General features: G+C 48.6%; 2 protein-coding genes, 1 pseudogene and 1 gene segment (V, D, J or C); all 4 read right to left on the bottom strand.

Annotated features, from left to right (window-relative positions):
* LOC119869150 (immunoglobulin lambda-1 light chain-like) overlaps nucleotides 1-17823 on the bottom strand; it is a 1083218-nt gene that overhangs the window by 130833 nt on the left and 934562 nt on the right. The gene's annotated exons all lie outside the window — the stretch shown is intronic.
* Nucleotides 1-17823, bottom strand: part of LOC119866215 — a 743285-nt gene that overhangs the window by 89849 nt on the left and 635613 nt on the right.
* The window catches only part of LOC119877599 (immunoglobulin lambda-1 light chain-like), a 153915-nt gene that overhangs the window by 107454 nt on the left and 28638 nt on the right, over nucleotides 1-17823 (bottom strand). The window lies entirely within an intron of this gene.
* LOC119877605 lies at nucleotides 15439-16295 on the bottom strand (annotated as a pseudogene).

Here is a 17823-nt window from a genome sequence, read left to right as displayed (position 1 = left end):
AAGCCTCCACATGTCCTCACTGGTCCCCTTGAAGATGCTTCTCAGGGGGTGGAGGATAATCTCTGTACTTGTGATTTGGCTTCATGTATGTGGCTCATATAGAGCGGTGCTCATCTTTTGACCTTATAGGCAGTATTCATTCCTCCGTTTTTGAAAATCTTAAAGACTGGGAGAGCAGGGGCATGTGGGGACATTCTGTAGCTGTTCTTGTGAAACATTCACATTAATATTCCATCTCTTCTTTGCGTGTGTGTAAAATACATAACAGAAAAATTTCATTCTAATATTTTTATTTCAACGTCTTCCTTAAGGTTGGAAGTCCTCATCCTTACCTATTAAGTTCCTCCTTGAGGTGTCTTTCACATGACATTCACATCATCTAAATTCAGGCATGATAAAAATAGTTAACTTTCTTTTTCAATATTGATATTAGAGGAATCAGTCTGCTGGCAGGAATGTAAAGATCACTAGCAGTGAAAAACGTATTCGCATCCTTTCGAGGGGAAAGTGTGGGCATATTTGTCATTGTCCCTGGGATAGTTTTAACATGTTAGGTGGCAGCATGACTGCCAACACTCTCTTTATTCAGAGACTGTGGTTTGTGGTGCTCTGAACAAATTTCATGGGGTTGAGGGTCGACTGTGGTGTCATATTGTCACTGTTGACAGGCTGACCTGTATTTCACAGAAATGTTTTCCATCCATGTATCTGGGTAGGGTGGGGGTAAAGGGAAATCTCTGAACAAGATTTGAGGATAGAAGTGAAGCATCAACCGTGTTTTGTCTCACTTCTGTGGTTGCGCTTCTTCTGGTCACTTTATAGGCAGCAGCAACTCCCCGATGTCCCCCTTTCACCATCCAATGGATGTGCCTCTCCTATTGCCTTTCATTTTTTTTTACTTATTTATGATAGTCACAGAGACAGAGACAGAGAGGCAGAGACATAGGCAGAGGGAGAAGCAGGCTCCATGCACCAGGAGCCCGATGTGGGATTCGATCCCGGGTCTCCAGGATTGCGCCCTGGGCCAAAGGCAGGCGCCAAACCGCTGCGCCACCTAGGGATCCTCCTATTGCCTTTCAAAACCCAGAGCACCCAGTTTGTCTGGATCTTTTTTCATTGTATACAAATACAAGGTATGGTCTAGGGACTGAACGGGTACATTGGTCACCTGATGGAGAAACCCCCGTTTGTAGGTACGAAGTGGCCTCCTTGGGTCTCCAGGACCTGTCAGGGATGAAAGCCTTCCTGCGCTGGGTTCCTGAAGGAGACTGAGTTGGAGAAGCACATGTGTAGGAAATCTGGGAGGACTTGGAGAGGTTAGTCTGAGCAGAAGAAGAGACGCCCACATTGAGACATCAGATGAGGTCCCCTTCCTGCAGGAAGGTGGAACCTTCCTGGACCTCTGACCCTGAGGCAGGGCTTTGGATCGTGGACTCAGGCCATATTTCAACAGAATGTCTCTAGGGGTTGAACCCTGGGGAGACACTTTTAGAACCATAGCACTTGGCTATTAGGAGCAGCTCTGAGAGCTGTGAGAGGGCCTGCAGGGGTGAGTGGGTGAGTGGTGTCAGAAGAGGGGATGGAGGCAACCCACAGTGTCTGCTGCACTTGTCTGCTCCACTCAGAATCCCAGATGCTGAGGACCTGGGTTTCAGGAGCCCAGCTGAATTGGGAATTTCTGGTTTTTAATCCAGGATAGTTGGGGAAAAAATGTAGCCCAGTGACAACAGTATGGAATTGAAAGTCTCTCTGTGTCTTCCTTCCACCCAGGCCCTCTGTCTGGGATTCATCCCCAGGAGAGACACGAGACAGCCTAGTCCTGTCAACCTTCCATTGCCCCCTGAAGCTCCCTGTACAGAGCCTGCCTGGAGGGCTGGGGGAGTGGGACCCTTGGGGATCACACAGGAGGGGCCCGGGTCACACCTGCACCTCCTCTGTGCACAGACAGGTCTCCTGGGACCAGAGGAGAGGGTGACAATGATGGGGGAGGGGTTTGTGTCTCACTTCCCTCTCAGCCTGTGTCACTGTGAGCCTTAGCACTGCTGTCCCCCACCTCTCCGTAATACTCAGAGTCGTCTTAGGCCCAGGCCCCAATGATGGTTAGGGAGGCCCTGTTCCCTGAGTTGGAGCCAGAGAATCAGGCAGGGATCCCTGAGGGCCAATTGCTATCATTATAGATAATCAGCAGGGGGCGCTGGCCAGGCTTCTGCTGGTACCAGTAAACAGTTCTCCCTCCAATGCTGTCTCCACCACAGGTGATGCTGGTGGTCTGTCCCAGGTTCATGGTCACTGATAGCAGCAGAGTCAGCACATAGGAGGCTATAGAACCTGCAAGAGAGATGAGGAGAGGTGGTTTTCCCACTGGAGGTCTCATCTCAAGGAGAACCCCACCTGCTTGACCTCAATCAGTGGGATTTTCTTGATATACATATATATAAATATATTTTATGGAGTTCAATTTTTTAAATAATAAATTTATGTTTATTGGTGTTCAATTTGCCAACATACAGATAACACCCAGCGTTCATCCCATCAAGTGACCCCTGAGTGCCCATCACCTATTCTCCCGCACCCCCCGCCCTCCTCCCCTTCCATCACCCCTAGTTCATTTTCCAGAGTTAAGAGTGTCTCATGGTCTGTCTCCCTCTCTGATATTTCCCACTCATTTTTTCTCCTTTCCCCTTTATTCCCTTTCACTATTTTTTATATTCTCCAAATGAATGAGACCATATAATGTTTGTCCTTCTCCGACTGACTTACTTCACTCAGCATAATACCCTTCAATTCCATCCACGTCGATGCAAATGGTGGGTATTTGTCGTTTCTAATGGCTGAGGAATATTCCTTTGTATACATAGACCACATCTTCTTTATCCATTCATCTTTCAATGGACACCGAGGCTCCTTCCACAGTTTGGCTATCGTGGACATTGCTGCTATAAATATTCGGGTGCAGGCGTCCTGGCATTTCAGTGCATTTGTAACTTTGGGGTAAATCCCCAGCAGTGCAATTGCTTGGTCGTAGGGCAGATCTGTTTTTAACTCTTTGAGGAAGCTCCAAATGAGATACCACCTCACTCCAGTGAAAGTGGGGAAAATTAACAAGGCAGGAAACAGCAAATGTTAGAGAGGATGTGGAGAAAGGGGAACCCTCTTGCACTGTTGGTGGGAATGTGAACTGGTACAAGTTTCTATACAGAGAGCCATAGTCACACTTATTGCACTTGAGCATAGACAAGGGGATTTGGACTCATTGGGGTCACAAACCAAGACCACAGTTCCCTCTCGTGTACTCCGGGAGAATGTCACCCGACATGTATTGGCAGTTTCTCATAATGACTCCTTTTGAGTCCCCAAGAGATGCTAGACCCTTGATGAGTGTTTATAGTCTGCATGTCAATGAGGCATAAAAAAAACAAGGTGCATGCTTCAGGCACAAATGTTCCACCAGTTGTTTAAAGGAGGAAACTAAGATCAAGAGATAGAATATTTTCTCAGGCTCACCGAGTGATGAGCAAGTGGTTTTCAATGCAGGACACAACACAGGCCTGAGTTACCATCCGTCCCTGCCCTGCCCTCTTACCATGCTCCTTCTCCCCTTATCTCAGTGGTTTTGGGACCCTCCAGTCATAATCCTCTGTTCTTCTTCCAGTGTCTGTCCTCCCTGAGTCTGTTTGGAAGGGTGCTGAGATCTTCATGGTGTTGGAGTTAGTGTGTCCCTGGGAAAAACAGCTTGTTGGCTGTGAGTCTATACTGCAAGGACATTTACCCTAAAGAAACCTCATTCATTGAACCTGCACAGTCTAATGTGTAGCTACAAGGTGTAGATAGATGCTGAGAATAAAATATGACTAGTCCCAATGGAGATGGGCTGTAGTTATGAAGGATCCATGAGATTTCAAAGACTTAGTATAAAAATAATGTAAAAATACATCAATGTTTTTACCTTTAATTCATATTGCATTATAGTTTCAAGTAATAGAACTAAACAAACTGTACTGTGAAATCAAATGCTATTCATTTTTTCTCTTTTTCACAATGTTGCTGCTAGAAATTTTTTCCCAATGTATTGTTTTGAATTTGATTTCGTTTTTTAGAAAGATTTTATGTATCTATTCATGAGAAACACAGAGAGGGAGAGAGAGGGAGAGACACCGGCAGAGGTAGAAGCAGGCTCCATGTAGGGAGTCTGATTTGGGACTGGATCCCGTTTCTCCAGGTTTATGCCCTGGGCAGAAGGCGGTGCTAAACTGCTGAGCCATCCAGGCTACCCTGAATTTTATTTCTGATGCCCCAGCTGCTCTGAAAAGCCCCAGTAGCAGTCACTTGCTTTTGGAAAAAAGTGAGAGAATCTTTTGGAGCATTCAAAATAGGCCATGTCGTAGCTTTGAAAGCACAATGAGAGGCCACAATTTGGTGGTGAAGACCAGCGATTCTGAGGATCAGACTATCTTGATTTTCTGCTGGATTGGCCACTTTCTAGCTTTGACCTCAGGCAAGTTACACATCCTACATGCCTCAGCTTCAAGTATTGGGACTTCATCAAGATAAGAAGCTTTTGCACAGCAAAGGATACAGTCAGCAAAACTAAAAGACAACCTACAGAATGGGAGAAGATATTTGCAAATGACATATCAGATAAAGGGCTAGTTTCCAAGATCTATAAAGAACTTATTAAACTCAACACCAAAGAAACAAAGAATCCAAAAGAAATGGGGAAAAGAGATGAACAGAAATCTCACAGAGGAAGACATAGACATGGCCAACGTGCACATGAGAAAATGATCTGCATCACTTGCCATCAGGGAAATACAAATCAAAACCACAATGAGATACCACCTCACACCAGTCAGAATGGGGAAATTAACAAGGCAGGAAACAACAAATGTTGGAGAGGATGCGGAGAAAAGGGAACCCTCTTACACTGTTGGTGGGAATGTGAACTGGTGCAGCCACTCTGGAAAACTGTGTGGAAGTTCCTCAAACAGTAAAAAATATACCTGCCCTACGACCCAGCAATTGCACTGTTGGGGATTTACCCCAAAGATACAAATGCAATGAAACGCCGGGACACCTGCACCCCGATGTTTATAGCAGCAATGGCCACGATAGCCAAACTGTGGAAGGAGCCTCGGTGTCCAACGAAAGATGAATGGATAAAGAAGATGTGGTTTATGTATACAATGGAATATTACTCAGCTATTAGAAATGACAAATACCCACAATTTGCTTCAATGTGGATGGAACTGGAGGGTATTATGCTGAGTGAAGTAAGTCGGAGAAGGACAAACATTATATGTTCTCATTCATTTGGGGAATATAAATAATAGTGAAAGGGTATATAAGGGAAGGGAGAAGAAATGTGTGGGAAATATCAGAAAGGGAGACAGAACGTAAAGACTGCTAACTCTGGGAAACGAACTAGGGGTGGTGGAAGGGGAGGAGGGCGGGGGGTGGGAGTGAATGGGTGACGGGCACTGGGGGTTATTCTGTATGTTAGTAAATTGAACACCAATAAAAAATAAATTTAAAAAATTAAAAAAAAATAAAAAAAGAATTCAATAAACGTGAAGTTCTTGGAATTGTGCTTCATATGTGTTAAGCACATAAAATAGTTTTACTCCTTCTTCCTTTTTTTAAGTTCTTTATCGTTAAACATTTAGAATAGTCACTGGAATTCAGAAGATTAGGGATAGTATGGAAACATAGTATGTCATAGGTTTGGGATATTGAAACTTTGCAGGTTTCCTGAAAACTCTAAAATTTCTCTCATTCATTCTCACTCTCTGGATCTATCTCTCTGTCTCTATCTCTACCTCTGTCTCTCTCACACAAACGCAGACACACAAAGAAACATATTCATTCGGGGAATATAAATAATAGTGAAAGGGAATAAAGGGGAAAGGAGAAAAAATAAGTGGGAAATATCAGAAAGGGAGACAGAACATGGAAGACTCCTAACTCTGGGAAACGAACTAGGGGTGGTGAAAGGGGAGGAGGGTGGAGGCTTGGGGTGACTGGGTGGTGGGCATTGAGTTGGGCACTTGATTGGATGAGCAGTGGGTGTTATTTTGTATGTTGGCAAATTGAACAACAATCAAAAATAAATTTATTATAAAAAAAGAAACACATATACTACACCACAGGTCATGAGAGACACTTGTCTTTGTCATAGGTCATAGGAGGCACATACTCTCAGTCTGCTGTCCTGCTTGCTGGGTCTTTGGGACAGGAACATTGTCCTTGTTTTCTAACAGAGATAAAGCCAACATGGATGTCCCTGCAGTGTTAGAGCAGGAGTATTTATGCTGGTCTACACTGTGCCATATGTGTCTTCTTTTCCCGGTTGTCTCCCTGGAGTTGGCCCTACTTGTAACCTCCTAGTTCTAGGAAGGAGAAGATAGTTGTGTAGAAACTGCCACCCTAAATCCCAGGGGTTGACAGTCAGTGTGCGTCCTCTGACTCGACCACAGAGGGTAGCATGGAGGCTGGTTGGACAGGGGCGGGCTGGGGGCCTCAGGCTGGGGTTTTTGGCACTGAGGGAAGAGACCCTGGGACAGACAGACCAGGACACCTCTCACTGACCCCCTCTGGGCGCCAGAGAAGGGCAAGAGGCCTTAAAAACGCTCAAGACATGCCATGTCCACAGCAGAGCTGAGGCGGGCTCAGGAGGACCTAGACCTGCAGATGGAGGAGAAGCAGATCAGCTTTGTGTTCTGTGGGGACTCCATCACCAAGGCAGCCAGCACTGGACCCCTCCTATGATGATTAGGAGATCCTTTTCTCACTCATAATCTGACTGGGAGAAAGTGGAGGCCACCCTAGACATGTTAGTCATTCGCTCACTGTGGAGAAAATCAGAGAGCAGGGAAAGGCCTTGGTGTCAACACTGAGGCATGGGCCATTTAGGAGATGGTCAGGGTTTCTCCGGGGCTGTCAGTTATGCCCCACCTCAGCCCTGAGAACTCTGTGGTACCCATTCAACAGCAGAATCCCCATGGGAAGGGAGAGATCAAACATGCCAAAGAGACATGTGCATTGATTTATGTCCCCTGCTCCCAGCTTCAGATGCTTAAAACCCAAGCCCCAGAATGTCTCAATGGGACCCTCTTACTGAAGAGGATCATGGCAGATGTAATCAGTTAAATTACAAAGGTTGCTATGGAGGAGGCGGCCTAATCCATTTACACTGGTGTGCTTATAAAAACACAAATTTGCAGACCGACTCTGTGAAGGAAAAACACTGTATGAAGATAGAGAAGGAATCTAGAAGCCAAGGAATGCCAAACATTGCCAGAAAACCACCAGGAGGTAGAAGATGGTCATGAATCAGATTGTCCTTCACAGCCTCCAAAACAGGCACAACTCTGTTGGCATCTAGATCTCAGAATGCTGACCTCCAAAATATGGGAAAATGTGTTTCCATTGACACCTGCTCCCTGGAGTGTCAGGTGTCCCGGCGTTTCACTGCATCTGGATCTTTGGGGTAAATCCACAGCAGTGCAATTGATGGGTCCTACGGCAGGTCTACTTTTAACTCTTTGAGGAACCTCCACACAGTTTTCCAGAGTGGCTGCACCAGTTCCCATTCCCACCAACAGGGCAAGAGTGTTCCCCTTTCTCTACATCCTCTCCAACATTTGTGGTTTCCTGCTTTGTTAATTTTCCCCATTCTCCGAGGGGGCAAAGTGGTGGAAGAGTAGGGCCCTGAAGTCACCTGTCCCCACAAAATTACCTAGATAACTTTCACATCATCCTGAAAACCTATGAATTCGGCCTGAAATTTAAAGCCAGAATGGCTGGAATGCTACAGTGAGAAAAATTCATGCTTCTATCAAGGTAGGAAGACGGAAAAAAGGAAATAAAGAAACAAAAAGCATCCGACGGGGAGGGGCCCCGAGGAGCCGGGCTAAGGCCTCGACCAGCGCCCCCAGGACAGAAGAGCCCCGCTAAGAGGAGTAGGAGCTGCACCAATCTTCCTGGACAGAAAGGTGCTCGCAGAGAGTTGGAGCAGGGTCCAAAGAACCAACTGCTGGTTTTGTTGATCTGTTCCACGGTTCTTCTTGTCTCTATTTCATTGAGTTCTGCTCGAATCTCTATTAACTCTCTTCTTTTGCTGGGTGTAGGATCTATTTGCTGTTTTTTCTCTAGCTCCTTTAGGTGTCAGGTTTGCTTTTGTATTTGAGTTCTTTCCAGTTTTTGGATGGATGCTTGTATGGTGATGTATTTCCCCTTCAGGACTGCTTTTGCTGTATCCCAAAGATTTTGAACAGTTGTATGTTCATTCTCATTAGTTTCCATGAATCTTTTTAATTCTTCCTTAATTTCTTGGTTGACCCTTTCATCTTTTAGCAGGATGGTACTTAACCTCCACATGCTTGAAATCCGTCTTGTGTTTTAGTTCTAATTTCAAAGCACTGTGGTCTGAAAATATGCAGGGGACGATCCCAATCTTTTGGTATTGGCTAAGACCTGATTTGTGACCCAGTATGTGGTCTAGTCTGGAGAAAATTCCATGGGCATTTGAGAAGAATGTGTATTTAGTTGCGTTTGGGGGTAAAGTTCTGTAGATATCTGAGAAATCCATCTGGTACAGTGTATCATTCAAAGATCTTGTTTCTTGGGAGATATTATACTTAGAAGACCTGTCGATTGTAGAACGCGCTACATTCAAGTCACCAAGTACCAGTGTAATATTATCTAAGTATGTCTTCACTTTGGTGATTAATTGATTGATATCCTTGGCAGCTCCCACATTCGGGGCATATATATTGAGGTTTTTTAAGTCCTCCTGTTGGATAGATCCTTTAAGTATGATAGAGTGTCCCTCTTCATCTCTCACTACAGTCTTTGGGATAAGCTTTAGTTTATCTGATATAAGGATGGCTACCCCTGCTTTCTTTTGAGGACCATTGAATGGTACATGGTTCTCTAAACTTTTATTTTCAGGCTGTAGGTGTCCTTATGTCTAAAATGAGTCTCTTGTAGAAAGCAACTAGATGGGTTCTGTTTTTTATCCAGTCTGACACCCTGCACCTTTTGATGGGCTCATTAAGCCCATTCACATTCAGAGTCACTATTGAAAGATATGAATTTCTCCCATCATGATACCTATTCAGTCCCTGTTTTTGTGGATTGTTCCCCTGGACTTATTCTATCCTTTACAGAGTCCCCATTAATATTTCTTGGAGAACTGGTTTGGAAGTCGCATATTCTTTCAGTTCCTGCCTATCTTGGAAGCTGTTTATCTCTCCTACTATTTTGAATGAGAGCCTTTCTGGGTAAAATATTCTTGGCTGCATGTTCTTCTCATTTAGGACCCTGAATATATCCTGCCAGCCCTTTCTGGCCTGCCAGGTGTCTGTGGAGAGGTCTGCTGTTAATGTAGTATTTCTCCCCATAAAAGTGAGAGATTTCTTGTCTCTTGCTGCTTTAAGGATCTTCTCTTTATCTTTGGAATTTGCAAGCTTTATTATTAAATGTCAAGGTCGTTGAGCGGTTTTTATTGATTTTAGGGGGGATCTCTCTATTTCCTGGATCTGAATGCCTGTTTCCCTTCCCAGATTAGGAAAGTTGTCAGCTATGATTTGTTCAAATTCATATTCTGGACCTCTGTCCCTTTCTGCGCCCTCAGGAATGCCAATTAAACATAGATTTTCCCTTGTGAGGCTGTCATTCATTTCCCTTAACGTGTCCTCATTATCTTTTCATTGTTTTTCTCTTTTTTTCTCAGTTTCCCTCCTAGCCATCATTTTTTTCTTCTATGTCACTCACTCGTTCTTCTACCTCACTAACCCTCATCCTTAGGACCTCTAGTTTGGATTGCATCTCATTTAATTGATTTTTAATTTCTGCCTGAATAGATCTAAATTCTGCAGTCATGGAGTCTCTTGAGTCCTTTATGCTTTTTCTTAGAGCCACCAGTAGCTTTAAAATAGTGCTTCTGAATTGGCTTTCTGACATTGACTTGTAATCCAAATTTTATGACTCTGTGGGAGAGAGGACTGTTTCTGATTCATTCTTTTGAGGTGAGTTTTTCCTTCTAGTCATTTTGCTCAGTGCAGAGTGGCCAAAAAACAAGTTGTCTTTGATAGAAGGGTGAACTCTTCTCACTGTAGCATTCCAGCTGTTCTCTCTTTAAATCTCAGGCCGAATTCCTAGGTTTTCAGGATGATTTGAAAGCTATCTAGGTAATTTGGTGGGGACAGGTGACGTGGGGACCCTACTCTCCCGCCATCTTGCCCCTTCTCCTCAGACATATCTTCAATCACCACCCATCCTTCATCTCCTCTGCCTCTGTTTCTCCAGTGACTCATCTTTAGGGGCAGTGAAGTTTTCCTACCTAAACAGAGGATTTATTCAATTGTTTTGCTATTTCTCTCTGTGCTTCAGTCTGAACAGTTTCTATTGCTGTGACTCAAGATGACTAATGTCTCCTGCTGCAGCATCCAATCTGTTGTCAATCTCATGTCTGCATTTTTCCATCTCAGAACATGTGGTGATCATTCCAGGGAGTTTTAAAAGATTTGGTCTTTGTACAATGTCTTCTGTATCTGCTCCTACAAATACGGTCATTCATGTGCTTACAGGTGCAGATTACACAGTCACAATAAATGTGTCAATATTTTCGGCCAATTCGCTGTGTTCAGAGCTCGCTTGCAGGGATGGGAGTGGGGCAGCCTGGGGCCTCCAGATGTAGGGACTTGGCTGAGACCTACTCATGCTCTGTGTACAGGTCCCTGGCATTGGAGGAAGGGTGATACAGATAAAGAAGGGACTTGAGCTTCACTTCCCCATTTGTCTGTGTCAATGTGAGCCTTACCACTAATGTCTGCTGACTGGCAGTAATAGCCTAGTCGTCGGCTTAGCCCCGCTGATGTTCAGGGAGGCCCCGTTCCCCAAGTTGGGGCCAGGGAATTGCTCAGGGATCCCTGATGGCAGATCACTACCTTTATAGATAGCCGTAATGGGAGCTTAGCCAGGCTTCTGCTGGTTGCATTGGACAGTTTTTTCTCCAATGTTATCTCCACCACAGGTGGTGCTGGCCCACTGGCTGAGGTTTACACTTGCCAATGGCTGCTGAGTCAGCATATAGGACGCCAAAGAACTTGCAAGAGACAGGAGGAGAGGTTGACTTCTGGCGCCAGGTCTCATCTCAAGCAGAAACCCACCTGCCTGGCCTCAGTCCCAGGAATTCTCTAGTTTTTGTTTCCACCTTCCCCTCCTCTCAGTGCCTGGAACTCATGGGCCTTGCTGGTGGATGGGGCTTGCACAGGCTGAGAGGAGCTGGGGTAACCTCAGCCAGAATATTGTTGGTCCTGAGCTTCTTCCTCTCAGTCTGCCAGCTGCCTACTGGTGATGCATGCAAGTGGTCAGGGGGCCACTTGGGGACCAGGGAGGCACCACGCAATAAATGTCCCATTATTGAGCAACTCTATGGGGAGAATCACCACATATAATTCTCCAGAGAAAACTTTCTACCCTCCTTTAACCTAAAAACTCCCTGGAATGATTATTTCCTGCAAGGGATTCCCACGTAAGACCGACTTTCTAGTTCATCAGGTTAGTAAGTACTTTTTACTTTATATATTTTAAAAGATTTATTTATTTATTCAGAGGCACACACACACACACACACAGAGAGAGGCAGAGACACAGGCAGAGGGAGAAAGACGGCCCATGCAGAAAGCCCAACACAGGACTCGATCCCAGGACCCCAGGATCACGCCCTGAGCTGAAGGCTGCGTAAACCACTGAGCCATCTGGGCTGCCCGGTGAGTAATTTTTAGAGGAAGGATTGCAAGGGTCAGAGCTGCCTGGTGCAGGTGATGGGCCCTGGGCCCGGGGAGGACAGTGTTCTAGGAGGAAGTTACCAGGTGGCCCCCAGGTGGTGTCTGCACTTCCTTTACAGATTCTGTAAAACCCTGGGAGAAGGGCCTGGGGCATCAAGGATGTGTATCTCTCTCAGAAAGCCCCAGGGAGCCCTTCATGGGGTGGGCACACCTCGCCCAAGACCCAGAGGTGACGCAGCCCCTGGGGCCCATCCAGGCCACCTGCACCCAGGAGAAGAGGATTACCACCAGACCGTGCTGTCTGAGACACTGTCTCCCCTCCTGGGTGACACTTAATGACCTCTGTGCCCACATGATGTATGTCATAAAGTCTCTAGAGACAAGGTAGCCAGCTTTGCATGAAAAGTTTCGACCTGTCCCCTGAGATGTAGAGGAGCGAGCAAGGAGGGGAGGGGAGAGAGCAGAGAGCTTGTGAGAGTCTCCTCCCTTTAAGGGTAGGTCCCAGACCAGGGAGGACACCTGATCCTGAGGCCTGACCAGCAGCTGCTCAGAGGGCAGGAGAGAGGGAGAGCTGGGCCATGGAGGAGGGTGTGTGTCCCACCGCGCATCCTTCTGTGTCCCCTCCATCACTGCTGGGTGCTCCCATTGCCATGGTAACTGTAACATCAGGGGTCAACTCTCTTCTGGCCCTCAGTCTGCTCATCCTCAGTGGGGCGGGTTCCCCATGTTACAGCTTCAGAATTGGGCTTGGATGGTCACTCATGTCTGTATGACTGGCTGGGGGACTGGCTTGGCTTCTGCAGGGCAGAGAGGCATGTTCACAGGTGAGCTCATTCCCAAGCAGTGGATCCTGTGCCCGCCCAGGGTGGCGGACATGGAGTGAAGGTCAGCCTCGGGTCAGGGGAGGCAGGGTGTACAAGTGAGAGGGGGCGAGTAGAGAGGGCCTGAGAGAGATAGGGAGGCTGAGTCTGCAGTGACTGTCCCAGCCCTAAGGAGGGAGCTGTGAGGACACAGTTGACGACAGGGCCCTGATCTCACGGAGTCTGTTGGGAAGGACAGCTTGGCCCTGGAGCCTCACACTGTGTCTCCCTGGGGTCCTGTCACCTGTGCCGGGAGCTGTCGAGTACAGGTGAATCTGCTCAGAGTGTTTTCCTCGGAGGACCAGTGCCACCGGCTCGACCGGGAGCTCTTCCACCCACTGATGCCCAGGCCTCACCCTGCCTCACCTCTTCCACCTGCACCTGCGTCCTGGGGCTCCCCCCTCCTCTGGGGACTGTGTGTTCACTGAGCTTCACAGGGTGGGGGTCCAGGCTCCATGGAAAGTCTCACTTCCTCTGCTTATCTCCCTTGGTCCTACTGGGCCCCCTGGGACAAGGGCCTTAATGTCCTACTCTGGGCACCTGAGCTTCATTCAGTTCGGAGCCTGTACTGATGTGTGAAATATGGTTCAAGATTAGTTTCTGTCGGGAGCCTGGGTGACTCAGTGACTGAGCATCTACCTTTGTCTGGGGGCCTGATCCTGGGGTCTTGGGATCAAGTCCTGCATCGGCTCCCTGCAGAAGCCTGCTTCTCACTCTCCTACGTCTCTGCATCTCTCACTGTGTCTCTCATGTATAAATAAAGAAAATCTTTAAAAAAATATACTCTGTGTCCAGCCACACGAGTGTGTTCTGGGGTTGGGTGAAACCCCCGGGAACACTACCTCCCCGGCTATGGGGGTACCTAGTGTACCCAGTCTCCTTTCAGCTCCTCCTGGGATGAATCAGGATAAGAGAGGGCGCTGGCTGGGGTGAGTTGTGCTGTCGCGGGGGAACTGATGTCTCTGCACACCTGGGTCAGGCAGGGGTATGTTTGAATTCAGGGGATCCCGGGGGCTCCTGGTTTTGTGATAAAGTCATGACTGTACCTTATTCCAGTTCAGCAGATCTGATAATGAACCAGAATTCCGGAAGGAAGCTGTAGTCCCGCCCAGTTGATGGGATGATCACTAGCTCAGGTGTTTTCTGAAGGAAGGGGCTCCTGGGGTTTTTGGTGAGGAGAGTAGTTACAGACCCCCTCTGAGCACAGGGTAGTGGCTGAAATGAGCAGCACAGAAGGATCCAGTGTTTCTCCTTCCGTGGCAGGAATGCACCTGGCTATATTGTCATCAGATATTTCCATTTCCTCCACCTGTGTCAGCCCATCAGCACCTAACATCAGGTGTGTTCACAGGAGCAAACTTTCTATCTCAGTATCGACGTTGAGGATGAGAAATCAGGTGACACAGAGATTAATATCCCTAGCAGACAAAAGAGTAGCTTGTATCCTCCTATGGAAGAAAGAACTTATGTGTGGTTGTATCGCAATAGTTGCACATTATCTGGTGGAAGCAAGGACCCGATATTCCCTTTATTTGCAGGCTGTGGTTTCTGTAGATCTGAGTGGATCACCTGTGGACAAGGGGGGACGCGGTGGCTTCTTACATGTTGCATTGACAGACTGAACTCATTTCATACCATTGCTTTCTGTCCATATTTCTGGGTCAGGTGGGTGTAGAGAGATATTCTTGTGCAGGACGTGGGGTAGACCTGTGGCCGCACCCATTGTGTGTCTCCTGCCGTTGCATGTCTTCTAGCCATTCTGTAGGATGAGGCCATTGTCCCGATTCTCCCCCAGTCACCATCAGGGTGGATGTGACTCTCCGTCTGTCTGTAACAACCTAGAGCACCTGGTGTGTCTGGTCCTTTCCTCACTCTATAAAATAGATGAAACGATCTCATCTCCAGGGAGGTTGGACACGCAAACTGGGGGTTGGGGGAGAGAACTAGAGAGGTTGTGGGTATATCCTGGGGCCTTCTGTGCTCTCTGAAGACTGTGGCTGTGATGCCGGCCACCCTGGAATGGAATCCTGGAAGGAGGCTCTGAGATGGAGAAGTGCCTGTGTAAAAATTCTGGGAGGAGAAGGGATATCAGCTTGGGCAGAAGGAGGGTGACCCACAGGGATGAGCCATCAGATGAGGCCTCCTTCCTGCAAAGTAGCTCATCCCTGGGACCTCTCGGGACCTGGGAGCATGAGGCAGGGCCGGGATCCAGCATGAGGACATCATTTCATCTGAGGCTCTCTGAGAAGGGGACTGAGCCTGGGGCAGTAGGTTACAGGACCAACAGCACTTCCCCATGAGTTGCGCCCCTGTGAGCTGTCAGGGGCTCCAGGCAGTGGGGGGCATGTGAGTCAGAAGAGAGGTGTGCGTGAACCTCGATGTCTCCTGCTCCTGATAGGTCCACTCAGGGAGGGAAGGCTCCACCAAGGTCCCCAGGGCTTCAGGAGATCAGCTGAGTGGAAACACTGGAGCGCTCAGCCTGGTCATTTGGAAGAGCATTAGCCCAAGTTGGCAATGGAAATGCAGGGGCATGGCCCCTGGCCCAGGTCCCCCTGTGTCTTTTTCTCCCCAGCCCCTGAGGCCCCTGTTCACAGCCAGGCCCAAGAACCAGGGCAAATTAGTGCTGTGAGCTGTAAATGCTCTCCTGAACCTTAGGTTCAGCCGTGCTGAGGAGTGGGTAGGAAGTAGGGTTTGGGACCTCAGATGAGGGGCCTGGGGCAGACCTGCTCCTGCTCTGTGACCAGCCCTGGGGTGGAGGGGAGGGTGACACAGATGGGAGAAAGGCTTTCTGTCTCACTTCCCTATCTGCCTGTGTCACTGTGAGCCTTAGTACTGCTGTCCCACACCTGGCAGTAATAGCCTCGTCCTCAGCCAGGGCCCCGCTGATGGTCAGGGTGGCCGTGTTCTCGAGTTGGCGCCAGAGAATCGCTCAGGGATCCCTGTCGGCCTGTTGCTATCTCTATAGATAATCAGTACAGGGGCCTGGCCCAGCTTCTGCTGGTACCAGTAAACACTTTTACTTCCAATGCTGTCTCCCCCACAGGTGATGCGGGCCGTCTGCCTCAGGGTCACACTCACGGATGGCAGCTGTGTCAGCACATAGGAGGCCACAGAACCTGTAAGAGAGAAAAGGAGAGGTGGATTCCCACCTCTCAGTCTCAATTCAAAGAGAACCCCACGTGCCTGACCTCAGCCCCAACAAGTCTCTGAGATTCTGTTTCTACCTCCCCTCATCTCACCCCTGGTACCGTGGGTATAGCTGGTAGATGGAGCCTTTGCACAAAGGAGACAACATTAATTTTCCCTGGGTCGGGGCAGCCCCTCAGGCTCTCACAGAGTGAGTGAGCAAGTGGTAAGACTTCACTCCTCCAGCCTTTTCATTCAGGTCCTACCCTCTCCAGGCACCCTGTTCTGGACTCAGGGTCAGTTTTTGGCTGGTCCCAGAAACTTGCTGCTGTCCTGGGTATGACCAGGGCTCAGTACCTGTGCAGAGAGCCAGGAGGCTGATGAGGAGGGGGGTCCAAGCCATGGTGGAGGCAACCTGATTCTGCTCCCCAGGTCCCAGCCTGGGCAGAGGTTCCCCCCAGGCCTCTCTTATCCCCTTGCTGGAGACACCTGCTGGTCATGCAAATCAGCCAGGGCTCAGGGGCTCCTCCTGAAGAGCTTGTGTTTTGAGAGCAGGGCTGAGACCCAAGGGACAAGGAAGTGGATGGGAAGCCCCTTGCAGACCCAGCCTCAGACCTGGGGACTGTGCTTTAATCTCTGTGTCTAGTGGGGTCTGGTTTCCTCCATTAGATTCTGTAGCCTTTGCACCTGGGAGACATGAGGAGCCTGAGGGCAGTGCGCGTCCTATCCCATATCCCTGTTTGTGAGCATCAAGCCTCAACAAAATTCTCCCCTTGCTAAGGGCACATGGAGGTCTTGCACCCTGTAGGTGTGGTAGCTTTCTGACTATGCGGGTTGTCCTGGGGCAGGACATAGATGCTGTGCCTCAGTGTCCCCAGGGTGCTCTCAGTGCCAGAGACAGGACCAGACCTTCAGTTAAGTCTGGCAGTGACTGATGTAGCAGGAATGGGGTGGCAGGAGAGCCGTGAAGTCCTGGAGCTGGGCTAGTGACAGAGGCAAATCTATGAGACCCCTGAGTCTGAGAGACACAGGTCAGAACTCACATCAGGGTCCAAGGTTATACTGCAGAAATCCTGCACCTTTCCCCTCAGTCTCAGGGCCCAGTGACTCAGCCCCCCTCCTGTTAGAACCCCTGATACCAGGCTCACCCCCTATTCAGGTGGCTTCACCAGGTCATCTCTGCTGCCCCCTGGTGGCCGCTCCACGCTGGCTGCAGGAGGCCCAGGGAATTCCCTGGTCCAGGTGGAGATGGAGAGCCCACTGCTCACATCCTGGTTCCCTGCTCTTGCCCTGCTGACCCAGGGCAGAAGTTACTCTTCTCTTCATGGACCCTGCCAGCCTCTAGACCAGGCAGGTGGGGTCATATTCTCCTTGGACATTGGTATAAACTCAGCTGAGGTGTGACGGCCCCTGGGGCCTCAGAGCACACACTTCTGGGTTGTTGGGTGGTCATGGGTGGGGTGCAGTACCGGGTGCCTGGGGGACACAGGACACAGAGACTGACTCTTACTGCTGCAGACTTAGGGTGCTGGGCCCAAATAGTGCGGTGGTGGCTCCTGCTCCACATATAGGGATCTGAGAACACTCAGTGAACATTCTTTCAGCCCCACTTTGGTTTGGGAGACATTCTGTCCTGGGGATCAGTGTGAAGAGGACAGAGGCCCTGCCTCATAGATTTATGCTGTGAGTGGGGGAGCAGGGTGGACACCCTTGCTCTGGTGACACAGCACACAGTCTCTACCAGCTTCTCTCCTATATTCATACAATATCCAGACCATTGCCACGTTGAGATTCCTCTGGGTCAGGATCGACCCTGTGGCACAGCACTTGCCCAAAGAAGTGTCGAGTCTGGGGTCCTTTCTGCAGACATTGCCTCTTTTGAGGGAAAGAATGAGAGTAGACAAATGGATCTGAGTGGATCTCCTGTGGACAAGGGGGACGCGGTGGCTTCTTATGGGTCGCATTGACAGACTGAACTCATTTCATATCATTGTTTTCTGTCCATATTTCTGGGTCAGACGTGTGTAAAGAGATATTTTTGTGCA

Source organism: Canis lupus, chromosome 26, assembly GCF_011100685.1.
Source record: "Canis lupus familiaris isolate Mischka breed German Shepherd chromosome 26, alternate assembly UU_Cfam_GSD_1.0, whole genome shotgun sequence".
NCBI lineage: Eukaryota > Metazoa > Chordata > Mammalia > Carnivora > Canidae > Canis > Canis lupus.
Note: the sequence above shows the minus strand (reverse complement) of the source record. Positions and strands in the feature narration are given on the sequence as shown.